This window comes from Thermobia domestica, chromosome 6, assembly GCF_964235325.1.
Source record: "Thermobia domestica chromosome 6, izTheDome1.hap1.1, whole genome shotgun sequence".
Classification (NCBI taxonomy): domain Eukaryota; kingdom Metazoa; phylum Arthropoda; class Insecta; order Zygentoma; family Lepismatidae; genus Thermobia; species Thermobia domestica.
The window spans coordinates 8520064-8546926 of record NC_137459.1 but is presented as its reverse complement, the minus strand read 5'-3'; the positions used below and the strand labels follow the sequence as shown (position 1 = coordinate 8546926).

Here is a 26863-nt window from a genome sequence, read left to right as displayed (position 1 = left end):
CTAAGAAAGAATACCATATAGTACTTCAAATGAACGGTGCTATTTAATGAAGCTGCAACATTATTGGAAAAGTCTTTTTCTTTGGGGGGGGGAACTCTCATATATCTCAATAGGAATGGCGTCATATGAAGTACTTTCATATTTTAGTAATGCGCAATGTTTTTTTATCACTTATTGTATTAACAAATTTCAAAAGACAATGAAAGCTTGCAATAACTTGATTAGAGCACGAGATAAAATAAATACATATTTGGATATAACACAGTATACAACTTCAAAGTATATTATTACGAGAAGACAGTTATAGATATGCGACAATAATTTTGGACATGAGTGTACGTCAAAAGTTTGATCGAGATCGGTTGGATGGTTTCAAGAGATTAAGTCACAAACATAGTCACTTTCAATTATATAATATAGAAGATTTTCCCCTCCCCCATGTTGCGAGCCATGTCATCGGAAGTGTCACCGTTCATCTCAGCGCAAGTGTCACCAACCCCCAAAAACTCTGAATTCAGCGCTAGTATCGGTCATTTTCTAAGATTTTTAAATATCTCTTCCTCTCCCTCCCGAAGTTGCGGGTTTGAATTGGGATTTACACGGGATCGAAAATATCACTGTTCATCTAAGCGACCAAAAAAAAAAAAACTATAAATGTGACACTGATATATATATATATATTTCTCTTTTCCCCCCTCCCCCAAGTGTCGGGGCTAATTTTAGATTTAAACCAAATCGGAAATGTCACTGTTTATCTGAATGATCCCGAAAACTATGGATTGGACACTCATATTGGTCATTTTCGATCATTATATATATATATATATATATATATATATATATATATATATATATATATATATATATATATATAGGCCTACCCCTCCGCCTCCTCCGTGCTGCAGCACACGGCATCGGAATTGTCACTGTTAATCTCAGCTACTTCTAAAACTATGGATTCTACACTAATATTAGTCATTTTGATTCATTTCTAAATGTTTGTCCCGCTCCCCTAAGTTGTACCCTCCCCTTCCCCAACCATCAGGGCTGAACTTAGATTGAAACAGCATCAGAAGTGTCACTGTTTCTCTCATCGACCCCGAAAACTATGGATTCAACACTAATATCGGTCATTTTTGATCATTTATAAATTTCCCTCCTCCTCCCCCTCCCCTACGTTTTATCGTCAAAGTGAATAGCCTAAAGTAATCCATGCTCCTAAATTTATGTATGTTGAACATTTGGTTGAGATCGGTCGGATAGTTCAAGAGTTATTAAGTTACAAAAATAGTCATTTTCAGTCTTATATAAATAGATTTTTATATATCTCCCCCTCCTTCTCCAGCCCTACGTTGCTCCGTAAAATTTAAATCATAAAAACGACAAGAGGCCTGAACCTCATCTATGTTGAAAATTTGATCAAGATCGGTCTAGTAGTTCAGGAGTTATTAAGTTTTATTTATTTCTTTATACCCCGTCCCCTTCCCCCAACCCTCATTTCTACCACCAAAGTGAAAAGCCTAAAACCAGCCCAGACTCAAACCTCATCCATGTTACAAATTTGATCGAGATCGGTCGGGCGGTTCAGGAGATTTAGAGTCACAAACATAGTGATTTTCAATTTTATATTTAAAAAATCTAAAACGTTTGCAAAAGTGTGAAATTCATACCTAGTATGGTGTGGGGCCTCCTTTTGCGTCCAAAACAGCTTGGATCCGACGTGGAATGGACGTATACAGCTCCTGAATCGTGGTGTGTGGAATTTTGTACCAATGTTCCTCCAAAACATGCTCTACTTCCGAACCCGCCTTTTTAACTCAGACAACAGTGGCTCAATGGTATTCAGATCTGGTAATTGTAGGACCCAGGGAAGGTGTGATAGCTCCTAATCATGCTCCTCAAACTATGATTTCAAGTTTTTGCAGCTTGACAAGGTGCCAGAACATCTTGGTAGATGCCATCACCATCAGGGAACAATATTTGGGCCATGGGTATATAACCGCTACCAGGTTATAGAAGTAGTTTTTGTGGACACTCTGTATATTTCGTAAAGACAGTGATTATTATTTTCGATTTGTACTTTATTCTGCGACGCATATAAGTTCTTTCTTCGGTGGGAATTGCTTCTTTTCCACACAATTGGACAAAGAAGTCTTTCATCGCTTTTTCATATATATATTTAAAACATTGCTTTTGGTGAGAACATTTCAGTTAGTGACAAACCATTTCAGTGTTTCTTCCTGACTTATTATATGCACAGTATATAGTCTATAGTTATTGGGAACTGAATTAAGTGTTTTCTTTAATCGCTTATGAAACATTGCAATAGATTACAGCAGACTAGACCAGAACAGGTATTCAAGTGACCATAGTGGCACCAATTGCGTTGCTTTGCAGTCTCTTATCTGTACTTTCTCACGCCCGAGTTATCGCAGTGTCTCGTCCATTGTGGGCAGTTGACTAAAATTAACATAAATTATTTTCCGTATTCTGTTTGTATGTGCATACAGGTGAGTTAACTGAGTGATTTTTGAAATGAACTGTCAACCCTCTTTAATCGACCACTGCAGCCTGTACCTTGAGCTTTGGTGCTCAGGGAGTTTGACTCCGGTATTGTATGCAGCCACCACGCACGTTGCGTTGGGAATTAAGTATGATTTTGTGTTAAGGGGCATAAGCTATTAGCCGGTGAAGGACGTTTTCTTACGGCTAGCCCCAACTTGTGAAGTCCCAGGTCCGCAGACCTTGTGCGTACATGCCAGTTATACACGCGCCCTCCAACATCAGCATTCTACTTTTTCTTTTTAATTTGCTGAAGACTCATTTTTACGCTTCACGAGTGTTTGGCGCAGCAACTGGATTCCTCGTGGGATTATCCAGACAACTTTTCCCCAGTGCTAATCCCCGAAGTGCGTCCGTCAATGGTGTGAGAGAAGCATTCGCAGTGAAATCTGAATTATAATCATATATATATATATATATATATAAAGGGTTACAGCGCATTAGAACGGCAAAGTGTGGTTCTAGTGATGAAAATTATTATACATATTCTGTGTTCAGTGTTGTGTTCATTCCTCTTCGCTATTTTTTTATAATAGTGTTCTAATAAATAAGTAGAGTGTTATTTAATGCAGTGTGTTTTCGTTGTTTGTATGGGTGATGTTTGTGTGCGTTATGGTCTGGATGACCGTCTGATCGTACGTGAGGTTTTCGAGACGAGACACCCGAACCTCTCGGCGCCTAATGTTCATCTCATCATTGAGACCGACGAGCCATTTGGGAACAATTTGTAACTCTTCTTGGAGAGGTCCTTCATCGTCCTATCCAGGTAAGTTCAAGTATCAGGAAAATACTTATTGGTAGGACCACGAACCACGAACAGCGACCAGATTACACGGAGTGGTTACAAATAAATGTTCACCCGAACAGAGACCTCGAATTGAAATGGTTACAGGTAAAACTTGGTCCCCCAAAATTGCCTCGTACGCCTTAGCATACATCATTTCATGCAGGGCTATGACGGCACCTGCAGAAAACCACGATATCGCTGCCCATACTGTAACAGAACCACCCCCATACTTTACAGTTGGAAGCAGACAGTCTGTATCATAGGCATGCGACGGTGTTCTCTATACGTAAACACGACCGATTGTTGGAAACAAGGTGGAGGTCGATTCATCGGACCACATTACGTGTTTTCACTGCTCATGAGTCCACGCCTTGTGGTCCTTGCACGAATGGATGCGCCTCTTCGCATTTACTGCTGTGACCAGGGGTTTGGCGATAGTGGCCATGCCATGAATTTTCATTTTATGAAGTTCCCGTCGCACTGTTTTCGATGAAACCGGGTTTTGTAGGCCGGAATTGAGTTCAGACGTAATTTTCATTGCAGTGGTCTTCTTTTCAGCTGCTACAATTCGTTTTTATGCCCTCCGGTCCCAATCTGACAGGATTGTCTTTCGACCACTGTTGTGCTTTGCAGACGTCGTTTGCCAATGAATTGTGTATGCCCTCGTGACATTGAACAGAGTGCCTTTCGATACCCTCACAATGGTCGCCACTGTTGCCACTGAAGCTCCAACCAGACGGGCACCAACGATCATGCCTCTTTGGAAGTCTGTCAGGTCGCCCATTTTACTGCACCACTTTCACACCACGACACTCACAGGTGAACGGGTTACTGTTACTATTCATCTCAGCGAGCCCGAAAACTATGGATTCAAAACTAATATTGGTCAATTCTGATCATATATATCATACAACTTGGGGAGTAGGATATATACTTGTATATATATATATCCTTCTCCCAAAGTTGTTCAACTCAGCGACCCCGAAAACTATGGAATCGACATTAACATTGATCATTTTCCATCACGTTTAAATATCTTCTCCTCCCCAAGTTATGGGGATGCATTTGAATTTAAAGAGTATCGAAAGTGTCACTGTTCTTCTCAGCGATCCCGGAACTATAGATTTGATATTAATATCGGTCATTTTCTGTCATTTTTGAATATCTCCCCTAAATTGCGCCGTCAAAGTAAAATGATAGAAAATATCCAAGGACAACCTCATCTATGTTGGAAGTTTGATCGAAATCCCCCGGGTTGTTCAAAAATGTTATTTATTTTTATATATCTGTTCCGCCCCCTCCCCTAAGTTGTAAAGTGAAACAAAAGGCATTCCAAGTCCGAACTTCATCTATAAAGGTAACCAAGAGAGTTCTATCGCTTTTTGTGGAGGACTGTGTTCCATTGGCCCTCACACCGTGAATTGAATGCGAATAGAGATAAGGCGAAAATCAGTTGTTGGTGTGGGTATATCTAATATATTACCTGGTTGTGGCGGTTCAGTTACACCGTGAACTTATCTAAGGACAGAGTGAACATGGGACCTCCAAGGAGCGTCATAAAGGCATATATGCTGTACGAGTTCAAACTAGAGTCAAACATCGCTGCAGCGAGGCGGAAGATATGCCAGGACTTTGGTGAGGGTGTCGTTATTACACGGACGGTGCAGCGGTGGTTTAACAAGTTTAAGAACGGTAACGAAATACTCGAATACGCATCACGTTCCGGCAGACTGACACATGTACAAAATGAAGATCTTCAGGTAGCAATTGAGGAAAACAGTGGCCAGACAAGTGAGGAACTGGGCCTACAATTCAGTGTGAGTGGAGACACCATTCGCCAGCACCTCCATCAACTTGGAAAGCACTACAAGTTGGGTCGTTGGGTCTTATATGATTCACTCCGGGCCAGAAGGCAATGCGAGCACACACCTGTGTTTCTTTGCTGTCTCGTCTGAGGAAAGAGCCATTTCTGAACAGGGTGTTGACATGTGATGAGAAGTGGGTTCTGTACGATGCTTCACGGTGCCGTCATCATTGGTTAGCATCCCACGAGCCTGTTTCAAAACAGCCGAAACCAGCACTGCACCAGAAGAAGGTCCTCCTGTGAGTTTGGTGGACTGCTCACGACATCGTGCATCGGGAACTAGTACCAGCTGATCAGAGCATCAATGCAACTGTGTACTGTCAGCAGTTGAGTCATGTTTAAGAAAAACTCAAAACTCTGGATCCAGCACTTCTGAATCGCAAAGGGGTTCTCCTGATACAGGACAAGCTAAGCCCAACGTGGATAGAATGACCCGCGATTCTACGCCTTGGATGATAAACACTATTGCATCCGCCATACTTCCAGGACATTGCATCATCCGATTATCACGTGTTCCATTCCTTGGACAATCACCTTAGGGGAGGCCAGTTCAAATCCCTAATAGAGGTGCAAAATGCACTTGATACCTTATTTGCTTCACGGCCCACCAAGTTCTACCGTAATGGAATCCATGGACTTCTAGAACGTTGGCAGAAGGCCGTCGATGCTGATAGGACTATTTTTGATCTTTCAGGTACGTCTTAGGTGACATATTGATGTTCGAAAATGGTGGGTGCAAAAGCAACAGAATTTTCTTGGTTACCTTTATATGTTGAAAATTTGATCGAGATCGGTCGGGTAATTTAAAAGTTAAGTCAGAAACATAGTCACTTTCATTTTTATCTATACCTAGGTATATATTAAAGAAAGGAAGAAAAAGAGAGAAAGATTTGCGTTAGAAAAATGTGGACTTAAGAGTTCAAATTGATTGCAAAATTTCTATTTGTGTCCTTGTATTAGTTAATGTATTTCCCTCTCCAATTATTTAAGACAGATTAGCAATGCTGGGCTTCGGTACGACGGTTGTAAATAAGCTTCGTCTCAAATGACTTAACAGCCGTAGAGGAAGAAGTTATATCCGTTTTATGTTTGTTTACTACAGAGCTAAATACATACGTGGGAATTATTTTTCTCCGAAACGCTATGTTATTTATTTATATACAACTCGCATGAGTTGAAACATGCGTAACTAAGATGTTACTTAACATACTGTTACTAAGACCTTTTGTTCTTTATTTCTACTGGTGACCAAAGAAAATGAATCATTTATTTGTAGAAAGACACAAGTAATAAACTATATTGTTGTTTAAAAAATACATTATTCTCGTATATTCTTTATCATCAGTAGCTAAAACTTTTTTTTTTTTTTATAATTTTAGCTCTGTCAGGCAGAGATGATGCTGCCACCAAGTCTTAGGGGAGAAGCTTTTCCATTTTGAGTGTCTGTCAACACTGCACATTACAGATTCCAACATACCTTATTACTACCTGGCAAGCGATAATTCTGTTGGACACCCTCTAAAGCCTTCGGTAAGAGACAAATTCATTTCTGATCAGAAGATAACTAACCATATGGAAGACTGTACTGTATGATAATTATGTACGTACTTCTATGATACAGTAGGCTTCCCTGGATCCCTTTCAAATGATCTCTTGAATGAAATCTGATGTGTGTACGAGGAGGTATCACAAAGTTTGTGAAATCACATAGAAAAAATCCACTCTGGACAACTCTGACACCACCATGGAATTACTCCTTCTCTACGTAGTCACCGTGCCTAGCGACACATGTTTCCCAGCGGTTCTTCACTTTCCGTATGCCCGTTTTGAAAAAAAAAAAAAAAAAAAAAAAAAAAAAACAGCAGTTTGGCTTTGAAACAACAGTTCAACCTCAGAAATGACGTTATCTCTACCGTCAAAATGGCATCTTCCGAGTGGACGCTTCATTTCTAGGAAGAGAAAGAAATCACTTGGTGCTAGGTCCGGTTAGTATGGGTGTGGGGTAGTATTTAATATTCTAATTCCACTGCCTTCATCACGGATGTATGTGCGGAATGAGCTGGTGTATTAAGTGTCAACAGCAGCATGCTTTTTGTGACCAACCTACGACGTTTCTTCTTCAGTTCCTCTCATAACTTAGTCAGGAGATGGGAATAATAGGTAATAGTAATAGTTTGCCTCTGTGGTAGGTAATCTGTTATGTTGACCCCTTCACAATCCCAGAAAATTGAAAGCATCACCCTGGCGGCATACTTCTGCACTCGTACCTTTTCTGGGGTTTGGGAGGGAGGGGTATTTCCATTGTTTTCTCATTTTCTTTGTTTCTAGGACATAAAGATAAACTCAACTTTCATCCATTGTCAATAGACTGCCGAAAAAGTCCTCTTTATCCACCTCACAATGATCCAACATTTCTCTTGGTGCGTCCATGCGATTTCTCTTCTGGAAAGGTGTGAGTAGTCCTGACACCCACAGTGCTGACACTTTCTCAAGATGCAGCTGATTGTGAATGATATTCCAGGCAGAACCATAACTCATACCTATTACACACATAACAATTTCAATGGTTATCCACCTGTCTTCCATTATGATCTTCTCAACTTTCTCCGTCAAGGTGGTATCACCAGTGAAAGATGGTCTTTCAGATCTAGAGGCGTCAGCGATGGTTAGGTGTCCATTTTGAAATTGCCGCTTCTACTTGAATACCATCTCATTGGATGGGGTTTCATCCTTATAGGCTTCTTTAATCTCTTCGTAAATGTTTTGCTATTTCCCCTAAAGATGGAGGAACTTAAACCTTTCCGGATCCTGGCTTTTTGGGCTATTTTTTTAGACTTTCAGTCAAGCAGTTACTGTATCGTCACTATTTATCCTAGGATCATGGTTCATACCTCATTCTCTTCAGAATAGAGCTGGCTTTCAAATGGTACCACTTGCATGCACATACCATATACCAGAAGCGGGAAAAAATGTCAAAGTGAAAGTTTCGGAGGGAAATTTTTTCCCGAACTTTGGCCCCCCCTGGACCCTTCCTGTGTCAACGTAGCCATCTAAAAAAATCTGAGAAATAGTACTTGGTATTCTGAATGTGTGTGCCAAATTTCAAGTTTCTATCTTGAATAGTAAGGGAGGGAGAAATTTTATCAAAATTTCCCACCATGCCCCAAATTACCACAAAACACTATGATCTCAGGGAAAAAAATCCTGAGACATCCCTAATTACCCTAGGGTCATGTGTCGCCCATATTCTCTTCTGAATAGAACTGCCTTTCAGGCGGCACCATTCACTTGTCTCCATCATGTATCTAAGGCGGGAAATTGCAGAAAAAAGGAATTTTTTTGGTCTAAATTTCCCTTTTTTCAAATTTTAGCCCCTCTGGACCCCCCTGTTTTAACGCAGAAATCTGAAAGAAAATCTGTTAAATACTACTCAGTGGAATGAATGTTTGTGCACAATTTCAATCTTCTAGGTGTAAAAATAAGCCCACCAAGAAAAACATTCAGAAATTTCTCCATGTTACCCTATACAGAAGTATATTTTGAAAAAAAAATCACTGAGACGTCCCTAATTACCCTAGAATAATAATTCGACCGTCATTCTCTTCAGAATGGAACTGCCTTTCAGACGGTATGACTCACGTGTCTCCATCATGTATGTGAGGCGGGAAAATGACGAGATACGGGATTTTGGGGGTAAAAATATCCCTTTTTCACCCCTTTGCCCCTCTGGTTCCCCCCTGTTTTAGCACTGACATCGGAACAAAAAATCTGTTAAATACTACTCGGTGGACTGAATGTTTGTGCAAAATTTCAATCTTCTACGTAGAAAAATAAGCCCGCCAAAAAATATTGAACATAGGCTTAGAAAATGAGAAAAGAAATTTTTGACTTATGACGTCATCACCTCCTATGTCTGGACGCAGGACGGTCTGAAACCATACGTAATGTCTTCTACAAGGCCTCTGGACTTGGAAAACAAAAAAACCCGGACGAAAAAGCTCAAATAGAAGAGAAATAACGCAATGTACCCTGAAAAACGCGTATGGTACAAAACTGTACCATGGGATCCCCAAAGGGTTAATGACGCTCCGTGCGTCAAGTTTGTCAATCATCGCACCTCCAGTGAGTTACCTGAAGAAAAAAAAAGTTGTTCTAACGAGTTGAAAATTTGTGTGGTTAACATACAAGGACCTAGCTATAAAATGCATGTCAAATGGGGCTCATTTGCCGGGCCCCTTTCTCCATAAAGAACAAATCTTAAAAGCCACGATTTTAAGTATGCTACACCATAATAAACAACGAAGGGGAGGGAAAGTACACTTACTCAGAAAGGCCTAAACACTATAAGTACGATCTCGTTGTGTCTGTTTTCTTCTTGAAATAATAATCTATTATGTTAGTGAAAAACAAAACAAACACACCTACAGAGCAAAGATGGCAATCCTTTTTATAGAATTCAATATCGAACTTTAATCTCAATATATCAGTCTACAATCTCAGTCCAAATAGCTCTTTTATCTTTATTTCTTGATTTTCAATCTATATCTGTTAAAAAATTAAAAAAAAAAAAAAAACTTCTTTCCACCTTCAATGATAAGAAACTTGTTTGGGACAAAGACAAGACTAGTTTTCATATCAAAACTGTGATAACTAACTAAATGGAACAGGTGTTCGCTACTGTTCGAGAATTGAGTTCTTGTATTTGACAACAATCAAGCAATTCATGTTGGGATTTGTTTGACCATTTGCTTTAGCACTGTCCATGTGACCTTAAACTAATTCGTCCTAAACATGATTTATGAATGTAGTATTCAAATAGAAAGACAGCTTAGTAAATTTAACTACCATCATCATGAAGTCTATTTCCAACAAGATATATTTATTTTAAATAATACAGTTATGACAGATTTTGCCATTACTTGAAACTTTGCACCCCGTGCAAATGCATGTGTTGCACATATTTTAAAGCTGGCCCTACTTAGAATGTACACTAAACAAATCCCAGGTGAAATGGGTGGTAATTATGTTCAAAATAAATTTCAAATGGATCAGCCATTTTCCCGCGATACGACCACTTACATTTTTATACCGTATGTACGATAAATGAAATAAATGACTATCTCATTTCACTAAAAAGAAATTATGGGATATATCTTGAATACGCTTTACGCAATGAAATACGTTTCATTCAGTTTTTTTTTTTTTTTTCAGGTAATTAAACAACTTATTTAAAGCAATACTAGAAATTGAATCATTATGAGAGCAATCTACTCTTGACATGCAATTAATAAAGCAAGCAATTTTGGGTAAGCGCCCGAGACAACTTATGAGTGTGTCCGTAACAAGATTTTTTTTTTTTTTCGTGAGCAGATACACATTACAGATTAGCGTAAACAGAATTTATTGCCACTCAAACGAAAACATATAAAACTATTAAGTGATTGTACTTTCATCATTAGAATTTCTAAAAAACTGCTAATTCGATACTACTGATTCATTTCCTTCACTCACATCTATGTTTAAATCACATAATTAAATACTATGTGCCTGTTCCACCATTGTCATGTTTTCAAGACTGACTTAAAGAATGAAACAATTAAGAGAAAAAAATAGCCTTTAGGCATATCAACAGATGCAACACATACTAGGATGTGTCATTTATTTTTGGATCAAAAGATCAAACATATTTTAGACAAAAATTTTCTTGTAGGCTCTATATCTGGACAACTACATACAGTGTAGCCAAATCCAAAGTATCACCTAACTCAGTATGATGTGCTTATTAGGGTGGTTCGAAAAAATATTTTTTTTTTCTATTTCCGGAACGCTATAGTGCGCAAAAGTTGCCATTGGTATAGACAAGAAAAAGCCCAAAAAGAATTTTTTTCATTTATATTTCTTCCGGTCCCGCATCGCCGTTGAAATTTGAAAAATCCGGTAAAAACAATAAATTTTCAATATTTTTTTTTACAACGACTAAAGAATATAGGACGAAGACCCTATATAGCCTAAAAGTTTCTTCAAGTATGTAAAAACAACGTTAACATAAATATACTATATTTAAATGATATCTTCTAGTCGCGCATCGCTGTCAAAAATTTGCAAAATTTGCGAATTTAGGAAAATTTGAGAGTTTAACATTTTTTTTTTTACTTTCTTAAAACAAATAAGAGAAGAGCGCTACTCACCACGAGGGGGTGGCTGCATTTGGAGTTCCACTACCCAACCAGCCATTCAATGATTAGTGTGCATTATTTACTATTGTATTAACAAGTTTATCATTTTACATAATTCGTCCCCTAAAAATTTCTATTTTCCTCTTTATTTTTATACATTACTAATGATTTTAAACTCTGATTTATGCGGAGCAGCGGGGGCTCAGTGATAAAGCGTTCACTGCTGGTGCATGGGGTCCTTGGTACGATTTCAGATCGTGCCAAGTAAGCTTTGTGGTGGGCAAACACCGTGTGCGTGGGTTTTCTCGGAATTCTCTCATTTCTTCCCACTTTCTTCATTCCACAATTTCATTCATTTCTCATCATTACAGTCTAATTTAGCCTAGCCGATATAAGTGGGGGACGTAAAACTTAAATATTTCATTTTTCATTTTTTTTCTGATTTATGCGAAAATGCAGGCATAAGTAATCTTGACAATAGTGTAGCTCTGACGAAGCCGTCTCTAGCACTGTGTCCACACACTCTACCAGTTATTGAATTTGAACCTATCAATTGTGTGATTCCTGAAGTAGACAGGCAGATACAGCAGAGACCAATTGTATTTACTGGACATATCAAAAGTCATCCAGTTAGGACATTGCTCTGAAGACTTTTCAGTTCGTGATTCTAGCTCTTTGTCACACTCAAGATGGCTCGCTACAGATAATAGAGTTCTGCGGCTATACATTAGTGTGGAAAGTCCTTCAGATAATGAGGCAAATTGCCACCTTTATCTTAAAGTTATATATGCCTATGTGTTTGCCATTGAGCTGAGCAACAATTTGACCGAAAGTCCACTACATGTTTACGAGACCATTCAGGAAACTCGGTATTTTGGCAGAAGAGCTGAAATAAGTTGTAGATCCCGTTAGAACTGAATGCTTACTTTGCTCATCCCGAAAATTTGCTTTTGGCGATTGACATTGATGACAGAAACCACATTCGAGAGCTTACGTACAGATGACTTTTGAAGCCAAGGAAAGCAGCGTTTGAAAGTGATCCTATTAGACATTTTATGCTACCAACCATGAACTTTGTTGCTACAGATTACACCGAAATAATACTATGGGATACTTGTAATCTTACTTCTCTTCCTTTGTTAAGACCAGGAGCGTCATTGAGGGGGGGCAGAGGGGGCAATTGCCCCCCAAGAGCTTGAAGAATACATATACTTTAATCGATTGTCTACTAATATAATTGTACAAAACGTGAAAGTCTTTTGTCGGTAGTGGTCTTGCCCCCTCAAGCGAAGTCTGAAATGACGCCCCTGCCCCTGATGAGAAATGACTAATGGCAAAATAAGGTACTTTATAAGCAGACAAAGCTATTTATGAATTTCAAGAAGTTCCCATGTCATACTCATGCTGTCGGAAGATGTGTTAAGCTTGTGACGGAAGCTTCCGGTATAATGTGGACACAATGCTTGAGACGGCTTCATCATAGCTACACTATTGTCAAGATCACCCATGCCTACATTTTCGCATAAATCAGAAAAAAATGGAATATTTTAAGTTTAATGTCCCACGATTATATCGGCTAGGCTAAAAGATAAGGTGATGATGAGAAATGAATGAAATTGTGGAATGAAAAAAGCAGGAGGAAAGGGAAGAATCCCGAGAAATCCCCCACACACGGTGCTTGTCCACCACAAAACTCACTTGGCGCGAGTTGGGATCGAACCAAGAATCCCATGCACAAGAGGTTAACGCTCTACCACTGTACCGCCGCTTCCCGCATAAACTAATTAACTAACTAACTCTATGGCCCAAGAAACCCGGAAGTTCAATGCCGCGTTCACAAAAGCTCTCCACTGACTTCTATCCTTAGCTAACTGCATCCAGTTTCTACTTTGTATTTCAATCTCTGCGAGATCCATCTTAATATTGTCCTCCCATCTGCGCCTAGGTCTTCCTAATGGTCTTTCCCGCATAAATCAGGGTTTAAAGTCATTAGTAATGGACAAAAATATAGGGGAAAATGGACATTTGTAGGAGACAAAATTATGTGAAATTATAAATTTGTTAATACAATTGTAAATAATACATCCTAATCATTGAATAACTCGTTGGGTAGGGAACTCTAAGTGCAGCTACCCCCTCGTGGTGAGTAGCGCTCTTCTCTTATTAGTTTTTTAAACAAAATAAAGAAGAAAACACATTAAACTCTCAAATTGTGCTAAATTCGCAAATTTTGCAAATTTTTGAGAGCTATGCGCGACCAGAAAATATAATATAAATATAGTTCACTAGCATAAATTACCCGCTTCGCTGGGTTAAATTAATGGAAAATATTAATATGTTTTGTTAGTCAGTCATCTTTTACTATTACTAAAAGGCTCTCCGGTATCGATCATTTTCGATGATTTTTAATATATCCCCTCCTCTCCTCTGGGGCCTATTATATCCCCATGTTGTGAGGCACGGCAACGGAAGTGTCATTGTTCATCTCAGTGACCCCGAAAACTGAATTCGACACTGATATCGGTCATTTTTGATTATTTGTAAATGTCTTTCCCCTCTGTAAAGTTACATCGTCAAAGTGATATGACAAAAATCGTCTCATGTTCGAACTTCATCTATGTTGAAAATTTGATCGAGGTCGGTCAGGTGGTTCAAGAGTGAAGTCACATAGACAGTCACCTTCATTTTTTTTTACACATATCTCTCCGTTCCCCTCCCCTATGTTGCACCATCAAAGTTAAATGACAAAAAATATCTCAAGCCCGAACGTCATCTATGTTGAAAATTTGATCGGTTAAAGCGTCATGAAGTCACAAAGACAGTCACTTTTATTTTTATTATTTTTACGTATATTTCCCCCTCTCCCTCTCCTAGGTTGCACCGTAAAAGTGAAATGACGAAAACATCCCAGGCCCGAACCTTATTTATGTTGAAAGTTTGATCAAGATCGGTCTGGTGGTTCAAGAGTTATTAAGTTTTATTTATTTTTATGGATTTCTCCTCTCCTCTCTCCCACCCCTAAGTTCTACCGTTAAAGTCATATGATAAAAACCACCTGAGGTCCGAAACTCATCTATGTTGATTTTTTAAAGATCGGGCAGGTGGTTTAAATGTGATGAAGTCACAAAAACAGTCACTTTTATTTTTACTTTTTTTGACATATATTTCCCCTCTCCCCCAACCCTTCGTTGCTCTGAAAACGTGAAGTGAAGAATACATCTCAGGACCGAACCTTATCTATGTTGAAAGTTTGATCGAGATCGGTCGGGTGGTTTAAGAGTTATTAAGTTTTATTCATTTTCATTTATTTCACCTTCTCCCCCAAGATCTACTGTCAAAATGAAATGACAAAAAACATCTCATATTTGAACTTCATATATGTTAAAATTTGGTTGAGATCGATCGGATGGTTCAAAAGTAAGAAATTCACACCATAGTCACTTTTATTTTTATATTTATTGGTTTTTGTATATATCGCCCTCCACCCTCTCCTCTACGTTGCTCCGTCAAAGTGAAATGATAAAAATCATCCCAGTCCCGAGCCTCATCTACATTGAAAATTTGATCAAGATCGGTCGGGTGGTTCAAGAGTTATTAAGTTTTATTTATTTTTTTCTATGTCCTCCTCCTCCCTCTCCCCTAAGTTGTACCGTCAAAGTAAATAGCTAAAAACACTCCCAGGCCAGAAACGCATCTACGTTGAAAATTTGATAGAGATCGGTCGGGCGGTTCAAGAGATTAAGAGTCACAAACATAGTCACTTTCAATTTTATAATATAGATTTATTTTAAAGTTGTTTTTACATACTTGAAGAAACCTTTAGGCTATACAGGGTCATTATCCTATATTCTTCAGTCCTTTTAGAAAAAATATTGAACATTTATTGTTTTAACTGGATTTTACAAATTTCAACGGCGATGCGAGACAGGAAGATATATGAATTTAAAAAAAAAAAAAAAAAAACTTCTTTTTGTTTTTCTTTTTTCTTGTCTATACCAATGGCAACTTTTCCGCACTATAGCGTTCCGGAAATATAAATATGATTTTTTTTTTTTTGGAACCACCCTAGTGCTTACTCCGAAAAAAAGAAGTACGAAACGTCGATTTAGAGGCCGTCCAAAAATTTTGTGGCCCCTGATCGAAAAATGCAAGAGATTTAATAAATTTCAATGAAACTTTTTTTGTAGGCTTTATACCTGGAGAACTGTATATAGTGTAGCCAAACCCAAAGTATCATTTAGCTCAGTATGTTGTGCTTATTTCGTGAAAAAATACGAAAACTTGATTTAGGGGTAGTTCAAAAATTTTGTGGCCCCTGATCCAAAAACTGATTATTGGCCAAGATCGCAATCTTTTGATGCATTTTTGATCGTTTCTAAAATTCTTGGCCCAAATGGCAATTTTTTTATCATTACTGAAATTGTTTAATTATTTATTATTTTTGGAGTGTCGCAATAATTCATCCAAATTCAAGAGTTAGATTTTAAAAGTTAACTCACAGACAAATTTTCATTACTTTGTTCCATTTATTGTTGAAATCACTTTATTTTACATAGCAGCCACATGCATGCAATAAATTCTACAATAGGCCTATTATTATCGTTTGAAAGAAAATAAATATCGAAAGATAAAACACAAAGGAATCCATATAACTTATTGATCTAACAACATAATATATGTAGGGCAGGGGGGAAGGAACCACGGGTTGGGAGGGCTCATGTCGTCTGGACACACCTAGAAACTTCCTAACTTAACATACATTTACACATTTTGTCAATAAAACTGTACTTGTTTAACAGGGAAATAATTGATGTAGCATAACAATTTATTGTCACACTTCATTTGTACTCTTTCTCTTGTAAAAACATTCTAAAGTTCATTCAAGGAACGTTCAGTACCTCATGTAAACAAATACACGTGGTGATTGTTTCATTTTATTGGTTAAAGAGCCTTGCCGCATCCATGCGGCGGAAGAAAATAGTCCATTGTCAAGTAAGCTGTTTTTCAATGTTTTTGTTGTTTATAAGGCTCATTACCAGAAATACAATTTACTTACAGTGAAATAACAGAAACAACACTCTATCTAAGAACTAAATTGAATTAATGCAATAAAAGAGAATACGCATGCGTAGAAACTGGGTTTGGCCCACCTTATGCGCGAATCACAGTTTACAATATGGCTGCGTGCGGGAAATATGCAGAACGCCGACAGGGTACAAGCACGTGCTTCTCGAAAGAAGCGGTGACCGATAGCCAATCATCCGATGACTGGCGGAGTAATACCATTCTACATTGTTTACATCAGGATCAGAAGGTTCGTTGAATGAACTTTAGTTTTATTTCTTTTCTGTCTGAAAATATAGGTGGAAATATTTTATACTTACTTATCGTCTTTTTCCGGTGTAAAATAATACCCGTTCAATACTACATACACGTAGTGGCTTGTAGTATTCGATCTCCCCAAATTTGGATGCCTCCCAGCAAATATTTCTGGATATACAGCTGGCGTAAGGTAAAAATTTTGTGTAGTTATCGAGAAAATGAAAAAAAAAAAAAAAAAAAAAAAAAACAGTGAATTTGTTTGCACACCTAAAACTTGCTGTAAGAAAACTGACATTTGCAGAGAAGAAAAATGTAATGGAATCATCCAGTTTAAGGTCTCACGAATATGCCCTTTAGGCTAAGAGAAATGGGTGATTAAGGAAAGTAAATGATAATGAAATAATTCGTGGAATCACAATGTTGAAGGAGAAGAGGAGTACCCCAAGGAAACCCCACGGAGATGATGTTGCCCACCATAAACTTAATGGGCGTGGGATAGAACCACGGAACCCACGCACCAGAGGTAAGCGCTCTACCACTGAGCCACAGTGCCCCAGTGACATAGGGAATGGGGTCCAGAGGGGCCGGGCCCCCCAAAGAGGTCCGACAATGAACTTTGGTACTTTGATGTTTGTAATTTTTTTTTATATATTTTTATGTTTATATATTTTTTGTTTGTAATTTCTCCATATGTACCTATAACAGCCCTTGGGCCCCCAAACACATCCTGGGTACGCTACTGCCGTGCCCCGCTTGATGAGAAGAAATTCATACTGAAATATACCCTCTTTAAGCCTTAACAAACAGAGTGTCAATTGTTCATGTGTTTTCCTAACTCTGACAGAGAGAGATAAGGTTGTTCAGGGGTAGAGCGCTCACCTCCGGTACTAAGAGTCCCTGCTTCGATCACAGTGCACTTGTGGCGGACACGACGTTTTTCCCTCCTGGATTTTCTCGATGTTCCACATGGCTAAGCTGTTAGTATACTCGCCTTTGGCGTAGGAGATCCTTGTTCAATCCCCTGCGGGAGCTCATGTGGTTCGGATCCCAAGTTAAGCTGTAGGTCCACGTCTCATATAGCCTCGCTGCTGAAAGGGACGCTAAACTGAAAATTAAATTAAATCGTGGGTTTTTTCGAACTTCTCTTATTTTCTCCCAGTTTCTCGTTCTACCAATTCATTCATTATCATTCACGGTCATTAATTATCCGTCTCTTTTAGCCTACAGCGCATAATTGTATCACGTAATTGTATTTCCCTTTACGCACGTACTACCTGTAATCAACTGCAACAACAAAAAAGTGTGAATCTTGTATCACACAGGCTTCGATATACATCAGTAAATTAGGCTATTTTTAACCGAATTTTAAAAAGATAAGGAGATTCTCGTATCTCAATGCTCTTCATTGTGTTCGTACAATCACTTCATTCATTTTAGTTTCTATACTATGGATCATGTAAAATTAAAACAGTGTTTGAGATCGAAAACTTTTATGAACGAACGTTGCCTACCAGACTCGTGAAGTTTTCTAATCTGAACTTGATTCTCTTCTCCATAAAATGAGACGAAAATTTTTATGTTCCCCGTCTCGTCTAGGATTTAGAAAGGTACTTCAGTCTCATCTCGTAAGCAACATTAATTCAATAATTGGAGATAATTAATTATTATTATTATTTTTTTTTTTACATGTTACACTATCTTCACAGCGTCTACAAAATTGATCTTAGTTTTGTTGAGAATAAAGATCAATAGTGGATCTAAAAGGTTAAAACTTGGGGCCAGCCAGAGCCCAGACTACAGGGTTTGCCCAACCTGAAAAAAACCCACTTTAAAACCCACCTGGGTTTTTGATCTATTTGTTAGTATATTATTGATACAACTAAGGTGATCACATTGTAAGTGATTTTTATCAGATTTTAGACTTTCCTTGGGCGAATTAGAGGCTTTCACGTTAAGGCATACAACAACATTCAAGAAAGACTTTTATAAAGTTCTGAATGCACTAAATGAATTAAAAAAAAGACTTAGCTTGAGAAATAACAAATTAATGTATGGATTATGCTTATAGCCTATTTGAAGTAAAATAAACAATTTTGTACTTTAAAAAATATTTTCCATGAATAGTATGGTCGTCGACTTGGCGACACCAAGGGACATTATCACTCATACGTTTGACGGGTGTAAGGTCATAGGTGCCGGTACTAATACTGCATATGTAAATACATTAGTAAAACTATTAGTATTATTTCTTCCCTTTGATGTAAAACACAAAATTCTTCAACTAAAATCTGCTTTTCCAACAATAACAGTTTAATTCAGTCATTTGTTGCTACTCTTCAAATAAGCACTCTGTAGAATCAACACCAGCAATAGCGTAAAAATGTTTGTCAAATTTAAGAAGCTTAATGCTCGGGGTTCCGAAGACTATGTAACGCTTACTATTTCAAGTGCTGAGTTCAAATTTCCGTACTAGTGGAAGTTTTGATGTACACGCCGTGAAAGAAGTGCTCGAGAAATTCCCGAATTAAACACAGAAGGATCGGAAATGAATACTTCAACAATAAAACTATTTATTTTACGCTTAAGCCTGCCATACGTCCCGTAAAAAACGGGAATGTCCCGTTTTTGGGCCCGAGTGTCCTGCGTCCCCGTAAATTTAGTCGAGACAGGGAAATGTCCCGTATTTTAACTCCGTTCCATTGCTGCTATCAATATCAGCTTATTCGAAAAGTGAAAAACAAAAAATTCTGACATTGGCTGGGAATCCTGTAATTATTGAATGAACAGTACGCTGTTGCATGTAACAGTTTCGAGGAAGTTATAACACGACCCTGTTCGACTTGATAGCTAGCGAAATTTGCAATGGTACTTTTTCCATTGCACTTGATGGAAACTCGGATACTCTCCGGAACATAGACCCTATATATATATATATATATATATATATATATATATATATATATATATATATATATATATATATATATATATATATATATATATATATATATATATATATATATAGTAGCGGATCCAGGATATGATCAAGGGAGGGGCTAAGCCATAGTTTGCCGTTTTATCCACTGTAAAGCAGGATTGAAGTCCATTTTATCCAATGTAAACCTGAGCGTCAAGAGGGGGTCTATAGCCCCTTAGCCCCCCCCTTGGATCCGCCCTTGTATATATATATAAGAGATGGCTTTGAGTGTTTCTACATTTACAAACACAGGGAAGATGACTAACCTTTTCTTCAGCAAGGCATTAGATAAGTTAACAAGAATTATAATCTTTTTCAGAGGCTAGGGGCACAGAATTGTGCTTTGGTCCAGGTCTTAGAAAAATGTAAATCTGGTCCTGACAGTTACACACGACACAAGGAGAAAAATCAGCTTTTCATCAGATTAAACTGACGAAAGTAATTTTGGCAGATACAGCCATGTAAATAAATATTGCTAATCGCGCGAAAAATATTAAAAGTAGATTGTACCAGTGATTTAAATAATTTGCATATTGTTTTCCTGTAAAGCATTTTTATACCACATCTTAAGTTTTTAGGCATCTTCAGTCTATACAATTAATTGCAGGGTACGAACAGAGAAAAGCAGCTGCTGCTTACTGAACTTTCGCCTATTATATTCTTGAAAAAAAAATAAATAAAATGAAATCTTTTAGTCTCACGGTTATGCCTGCTATACTCAAGGTGACGGTGATGATGAGAAATGAATGAAATGACGGAATGAAGAAAGTGGGGGGAAACGTGAGAGTCCCGAGAATACCCATGCACAAAGTGTTTGTCCACCACAAAGCTTACTTGGCGCGAGCTGGGATCGAACTAGGAACCCCATGCACTAGAGATGAACGCTCTACTACTGAGCCACCGTGGCCTATTATACTTTTGTTTATAACCAGACTACAGATCATTGCATTGTGTTGGAAAGTTGAGGAAGGGGGAGATCTGAGGTGTCCCGTATTCTCATGGAGAAAATATGGCAGTTTATTTACGCTGGAAGATGTTAATTTCATATAAGACATTTTAAAACATTTATGTATTTCATACAACATGAATTGTATATTTGTTTTAAATTAATAGACCCCTTTTGGTATTCATATTTGGCGAACGTCAGTCAGGATTCTGCATGACTTGATCTACATTTGTTCGTTTGCCTGCCGAGCTCCTTCATGGCTATGCGGTTAGTGTACGCGTCTTCGGCGTGGGACCCGGGTTTGCTTCCCGGAGGGAGCTCATGCGGTTCGGATTCCACATTAATCAGTAGGTCCCGTCTCATATAGCCTCGCTGCTGAAAGGGACGTTAAACACAAAATCAACTCAACTTGTTTGTCTGCCTCTACCACACACACTACAGGGTACAACTTTTGGCCTTTTAAGTTAAAATTTTCAGAATACAAGCATGAGACACACTAAATTTCCTGTATAGATTTTGGCGGCATACTAACGTAAAATGTCAAAATGGCGGCCATTTTTTCAAAACAGTGAATATCCACACAACGAAGCGCAATTTTCAGTCTTTTAAGTTGAAATTTTGACGGTGGAAGCAGGAGATATGCTAAATTTGCTGTATAGATTTTCTTGGCGATCGAATGTAAAATTTCAAAATGGCGTCCATTTTTTTCAAAACAGCAGTAAATAGAAAATTGTTGCAAGTTGTGACAATGACAATCTTGAAATATAAATCACATTTTAACACTTTTACCCCAAAGACATTGAAATATTTCGAAAAAACCCGATTAAACCCGAAAAAACCCAATTAAACCCGAAAATACCCGAAAAAACCCATATGGGCCCAGGTGGGTTGGGCTTTTTCAAAAAAGCCCGGGTTTTTTCAAACCCTGCCAGACTATGATAGGTATATCACAAGTTTACTATAAACTTTTAAAAATTTATAAATAAGCTTGATTTCTTTTAGTCGCTCAAAAAACTGGGGGCCTTGACCCCCGGCTGGATCCGTTACTGATAAAGATATACCAAATAGTCTTTCTGACAGCACGCGATACAGGAAAATGTTAAAATATCGTATGGTGTCCATTTAAGAATGTTGATCCACATCCAATATTTGGCGTCTTTTTAAGACGACCGCCGAGTTTTTCAAGTACCCCGCCATGTTTGATCTTGTACTTGTATTACACTTTCATATTTCATATTTTCTACACCGCTCCAATTATATTTGTATGTTTACACACTTCTGAACCACCTTGTACCCCGTACGACATATGTAATCAATCTTATTACCTCAGCATATATTTCCTACACAACGAATTTTATGACTATATCGATAGTTGAAATATTTGCGTTACACATTTCTCAGGACGTGCTTTCCACGTACTTCATTTTACGAAAGCCTATCGTTAATGATCCAAAGAAATGTACATTGGTTCGTGCAAGTATTTACAACTGAAACACTGTTCATGTCGATGTATACAGTAAATATACATACATTTATTTTATGTAATCTAGAATGTAAGATGAAAGAATGCAAAGCACAAACTTTGAAGTCAGATTGAAAGCAGCGCACGTATCCGTAGTGTAATGTGCATTTCTTTCGAAGTAAATAGATTTGCATCGGAATAAGGTAATACTTATTATTGTTAGTTTGCTAACAGTTGAAGCACGGATAGTAACAATTTATTGCCTAATGTTGCCGCATGAGAAGCAACATCAACTTCTCGGTGTTTCAGCTGAACAAAGAAAACAGATCGTGACATTACATGAATCAGATTGACTTAACAATGGAGAAATATGTGTTACAGAAAAAGAGTTGTTTATGGTTTACACATCAAGAGAGTTACGGTCATACATAAGTCAACAAGTCTCTCCAAATTTTCAAAGAATTAGATTTGGCCAGATTTTGTGAGATAATTAATCTATATATTAAAATACTAGGTTTATAAGTTTACCCCAAAGTAAAGATTATACGTTTGTCTCCAATCCTTTCGACTCAAAAACCACAAGTGCTAGAACCGTGCCGTTTTCACTCTTCGATTCCAAATTTTCAATAGATTGTCCAGTTTTAATTGAATATTAAAAAAAAAAACATGGCAGTAATTAATTTATTACATTTTTAGTGGTACACTGGAAGTGTTGAAATTAAAAAAAAAAAAACGTAGACCATCGTATCGAACGAGCTATACATTCCAACACCACATAGTTGTATACTGGAGTTGTATATCTCTCAGGCATTTGTTTCATGGGCAAATGATAATGAAAAACGAAGGATAACCATTTGTTCAGGCTTAGAGGAATCTTTATTGTTTGGAGTGTTGTGCCTAATGAACACCATATATCACGGACATTATAATTAATTGTGTATGTAATGTATTTGCTTACATTACTGCATGCAAGAAGAAAGAAAATACTGGTCATACATGAATCAGAAACTAAACACAAGTAGGCTCAATCTTACAATTGGAGCGAGATATCGAAAAAATCTCCCCTTTATGATACCCCTTGCCGATTTTTATCAAGACGTCTTTCATTGTGTCTATAAGGAGACATGTACAGAAGAGTCGCGTGAAGTTGGCCCAACCACATCGTAGAAATAGAAAAAAAATATGTCAAGATTTAGTGCTTAATTAGTGCTAATTAGTGCTCAAGACCGCAGAATTAGTGCTCAATTGGTTTACGAGATATATTGATTATTAAGATGGTTGGGCCAACTTCACGTTTTCTAAAAGTTGTTTCAAAATTCAAATTAAACGGTATAGGTAATTAGTGCTTAATTAGTGCTCTTCATCCCACATGGTTCCAGAATTAGTGCTCAATAAATAAGGGTATACGGGGCATATGTATTTTTGGGGTAAATGTGAGTTGGCCCAACCACTTCGAAAGAAATCAAAAATTTTCATGTCACGAATTAGTGCTTAATTAGTGCTTTCAATCCCGCATGGTCCCAGAATTAGTGCTCAATTTATTCTCGAGATATATTGATTATTAAGATGGTTGGGCCAACTTCACGTTTTCTAAAAGTTGTTTCAAAATTCAAATTAAACGGTATAGGTAATTAGTGCTTAATTAGTGCTCTTCATCCCACATGGTCCCAGAATTAGTGCTCAATAAATAAGGGTATACGGGGCATATGTATTTTTGGGGTAAATGTGAGTTGGCCCAACCACTTCGAAAGAAATCAAAAATTTTCATGTCACGAATTAGTGCTTAATTAGTGCTTTCAATCCCGCATGGTCCCATAATTAGTGCTCAATTTATTCTCGAGATATATTGGTTATTAAGATGGTTGGGCCAACTTCACGTTTTCTAAAAGTTGTTTCAAAATTCAAATTAAACGGTATAGGTAATTAGTGCTTAATTAGTGCTCTTCATCCCACATGGTCCCAGAATTAGTGCTCAATAAATAAGGGTATACGGGGCATATGTATTTTTGGGGTAAATGTGAGTTGGCCCAACCACTTCGAAAGAAATCAAAAATTTTCATGTCACGAATTAGTGCTTAATTAGTGCTTTCAATCACGCATGGTCCCAGAATTAGTGCTCAATTTATTCTCGAGATATATTGATTATTAAGATGGTTGGGCCAACTTCACGTTTTCTAAAAGTTGTTTCAAAATTCAAATTAAACGGTATAGGTAATTAGTGCTTAATTAGTGCTCTTCATCCCACATGGTCCCAGAATTAGTGCTCAATAAATAAGGGTATACGGGGCATATGTACTTTTGGGGTAAATGTGAGTTGGCCCAACCACTTCGAAAGAAATCAAAAATTTTCATGTCACGAATTAGTGCTTAATTAGTGCTTTCAATCCCGCATGGTCCCAGAATTAGTGCTCAATTTATTCTCGAGATATATTGATTATTAAGATGGTTGGGCCAACTTCACGCTTTCTAAAAGTTGTTTCAAAATTCAAATTAAACGGTATAGGTAATAAGTGCTTAATTAGTGCTCTTCATCCCACATGGTCCCAGAATTAGTGCTCAATAAATAAGGGTATACGGGGCATATGTATTTTTGGGGTAAATGTGAGTTGGCCCAACCACTTCGAAAGAAATCAAAAATTTTCATGTCACGAATTAGTGCTTAATTAGTGCTTTCAATCCCGCATAGTCCCAGAATTAGTGCTCAATTTATTCTCGAGATATGTTGATTATTAAGATGGTTGGGCCAACTTCACGTTTTCTAAAAGTTGTTTCAAAATTCAAATTAAACGGTATAGGTAATTAGTGCTTAATTAGTGCTCTTCATCCCACATGGTCCCAGAATTAGTGCTCAATAAATAAGGGTATACGGGGCATATATATTTTTGGGGTAAATGTGAGTTGGCCCAACCACTTCGAAAGAAATCAAAAATTTTCATGTCACGAATTAGTGCTTAATTAGTGCTTTCAATCCCGCATAGTCCCAGAATTAGTGCTCAATTTATTCTCGAGATATGTTGATTATTAAGATGGTTGGGCCAACTTCACGTTTTCTAAAAGTTGTTTCAAAATTCAAATTAAACGGTATAGGTAATTAGTGCTTAATTAGTGCTCTTCATCCCACATGGTCCCAGAATTAGTGCTCAATAAATAAGGGTATACGGGGCATATGTATTTTTGGGGTAAATGTGAGTTGGCCCAACCACTTCGAAACAAAAACAAAAATTTTCATGTCACGAATTAGTGCTTAATTAGTGCTTTCAATCCCGCATAGTCCCAGAATTAGTGCTCAATTTATTCTCGAGATATGTTGATTATTAAGATGGTTGGGCCAACTTCACGTTTTCTAAAAGTTGTTTCAAAATTCAAATTAAACGGTATAGGTAATTAGTGCTTAATTAGTGCTCTTCATCCCACATGGTCCCAGAATTAGTGCTCAATAAATAAGGGTATACGGGGCATATGTATTTTTGGGGTAAATGTGAGTAGGCCCAACCACTTCGAAAGAAATCAAAAATTTTCATGTCACGAATTAGTGCTTAATTAGTGCTTTCAATCCCGCATGGTCCCAGAATTAGTGCTCAATTTATTCTCGAGATATATTGATTATTAAGATGGTTGGGCCAACTTCACGTTTTCTAAAAGTTGTTTCAAAATTCAAATTAAACGGTATAGTAATTAGTGCTTAATTAGTGCTCTTCATCCCACATGGTCCTAGAATTAGTGCTCAATAAATAAGGGTATACGGGGCATATGTATTTTTGGGGTAAATGTGAGTTGGCCCAACCACTTCGAAAGAAATCAAAAATTTTCATGTCACGAATTAGTGCTTAATTAGTGCTTTCAATCCCGCATGGTCCCAGAATTAGTGCTCAATTTATTCTCGAGATATATTGATTATTAAGATGGTTGGGCCAACTTCACGTTTTCTAAAAGTTGTTTCAAAATTCAAATTAAACGGTATAGGTAATTAGTGCTTAATTAGTGCTCTTCATCCCACATGGTCCCAGAATTAGTGCTCAATAAATAAGGGTATACGGGGCATATGTATTTTTGGGGTAAATGTGAGTTGGCCCAACCACTTCGAAAGAAATCAAAAATTTTCATGTCACGAATTAGTGCTTAATTAGTGCTTTCAATCCCGCATGGTCCCATAATTAGTGCTCAATTTATTCTCGAGATATATTGGTTATTAAGATGGTTGGGCCAACTTCACGTTTTCTAAAAGTTGTTTCAAAATTCAAATTAAACGGTATAGGTAATTAGTGCTTAATTAGTGCTCTTCATCCCACATGGTCCCAGAATTAGTGCTCAATAAATAAGGGTATACGGGGCATATGTATTTTTGGGGTAAATGTGAGTTGGCCCAACCACTTCGAAAGAAATCAAAAATTTTCATGTCACGAATTAGTGCTTAATTAGTGCTTTCAATCACGCATGGTCCCAGAATTAGTGCTCAATTTATTCTCGAGATATATTGATTATTAAGATGGTTGGGCCAACTTCACGTTTTCTAAAAGTTGTTTCAAAATTCAAATTAAACGGTATAGGTAATTAGTGCTTAATTAGTGCTCTTCATCCCACATGGTCCCAGAATTAGTGCTCAATAAATAAGGGTATACGGGGCATATGTACTTTTGGGGTAAATGTGAGTTGGCCCAACCACTTCGAAAGAAATCAAAAATTTTCATGTCACGAATTAGTGCTTAATTAGTGCTTTCAATCCCGCATGGTCCCAGAATTAGTGCTCAATTTATTCTCGAGATATAT

The 26863-nt window shown here is 37.6% G+C and overlaps 1 long non-coding RNA gene across 1 annotated transcript in view; it reads left to right on the top strand.

Annotated features, from left to right (window-relative positions):
- Positions 1-26863, top strand: part of LOC145687836 (uncharacterized) — a 236410-nt gene that overhangs the window by 79724 nt on the left and 129823 nt on the right. The window contains exon 2 of the long non-coding RNA XR_014131795.1: positions 6593-6743. This is a non-coding gene — a long non-coding RNA (uncharacterized LOC145687836). The remainder of the gene's footprint in view (positions 1-6592; positions 6744-26863) is intronic.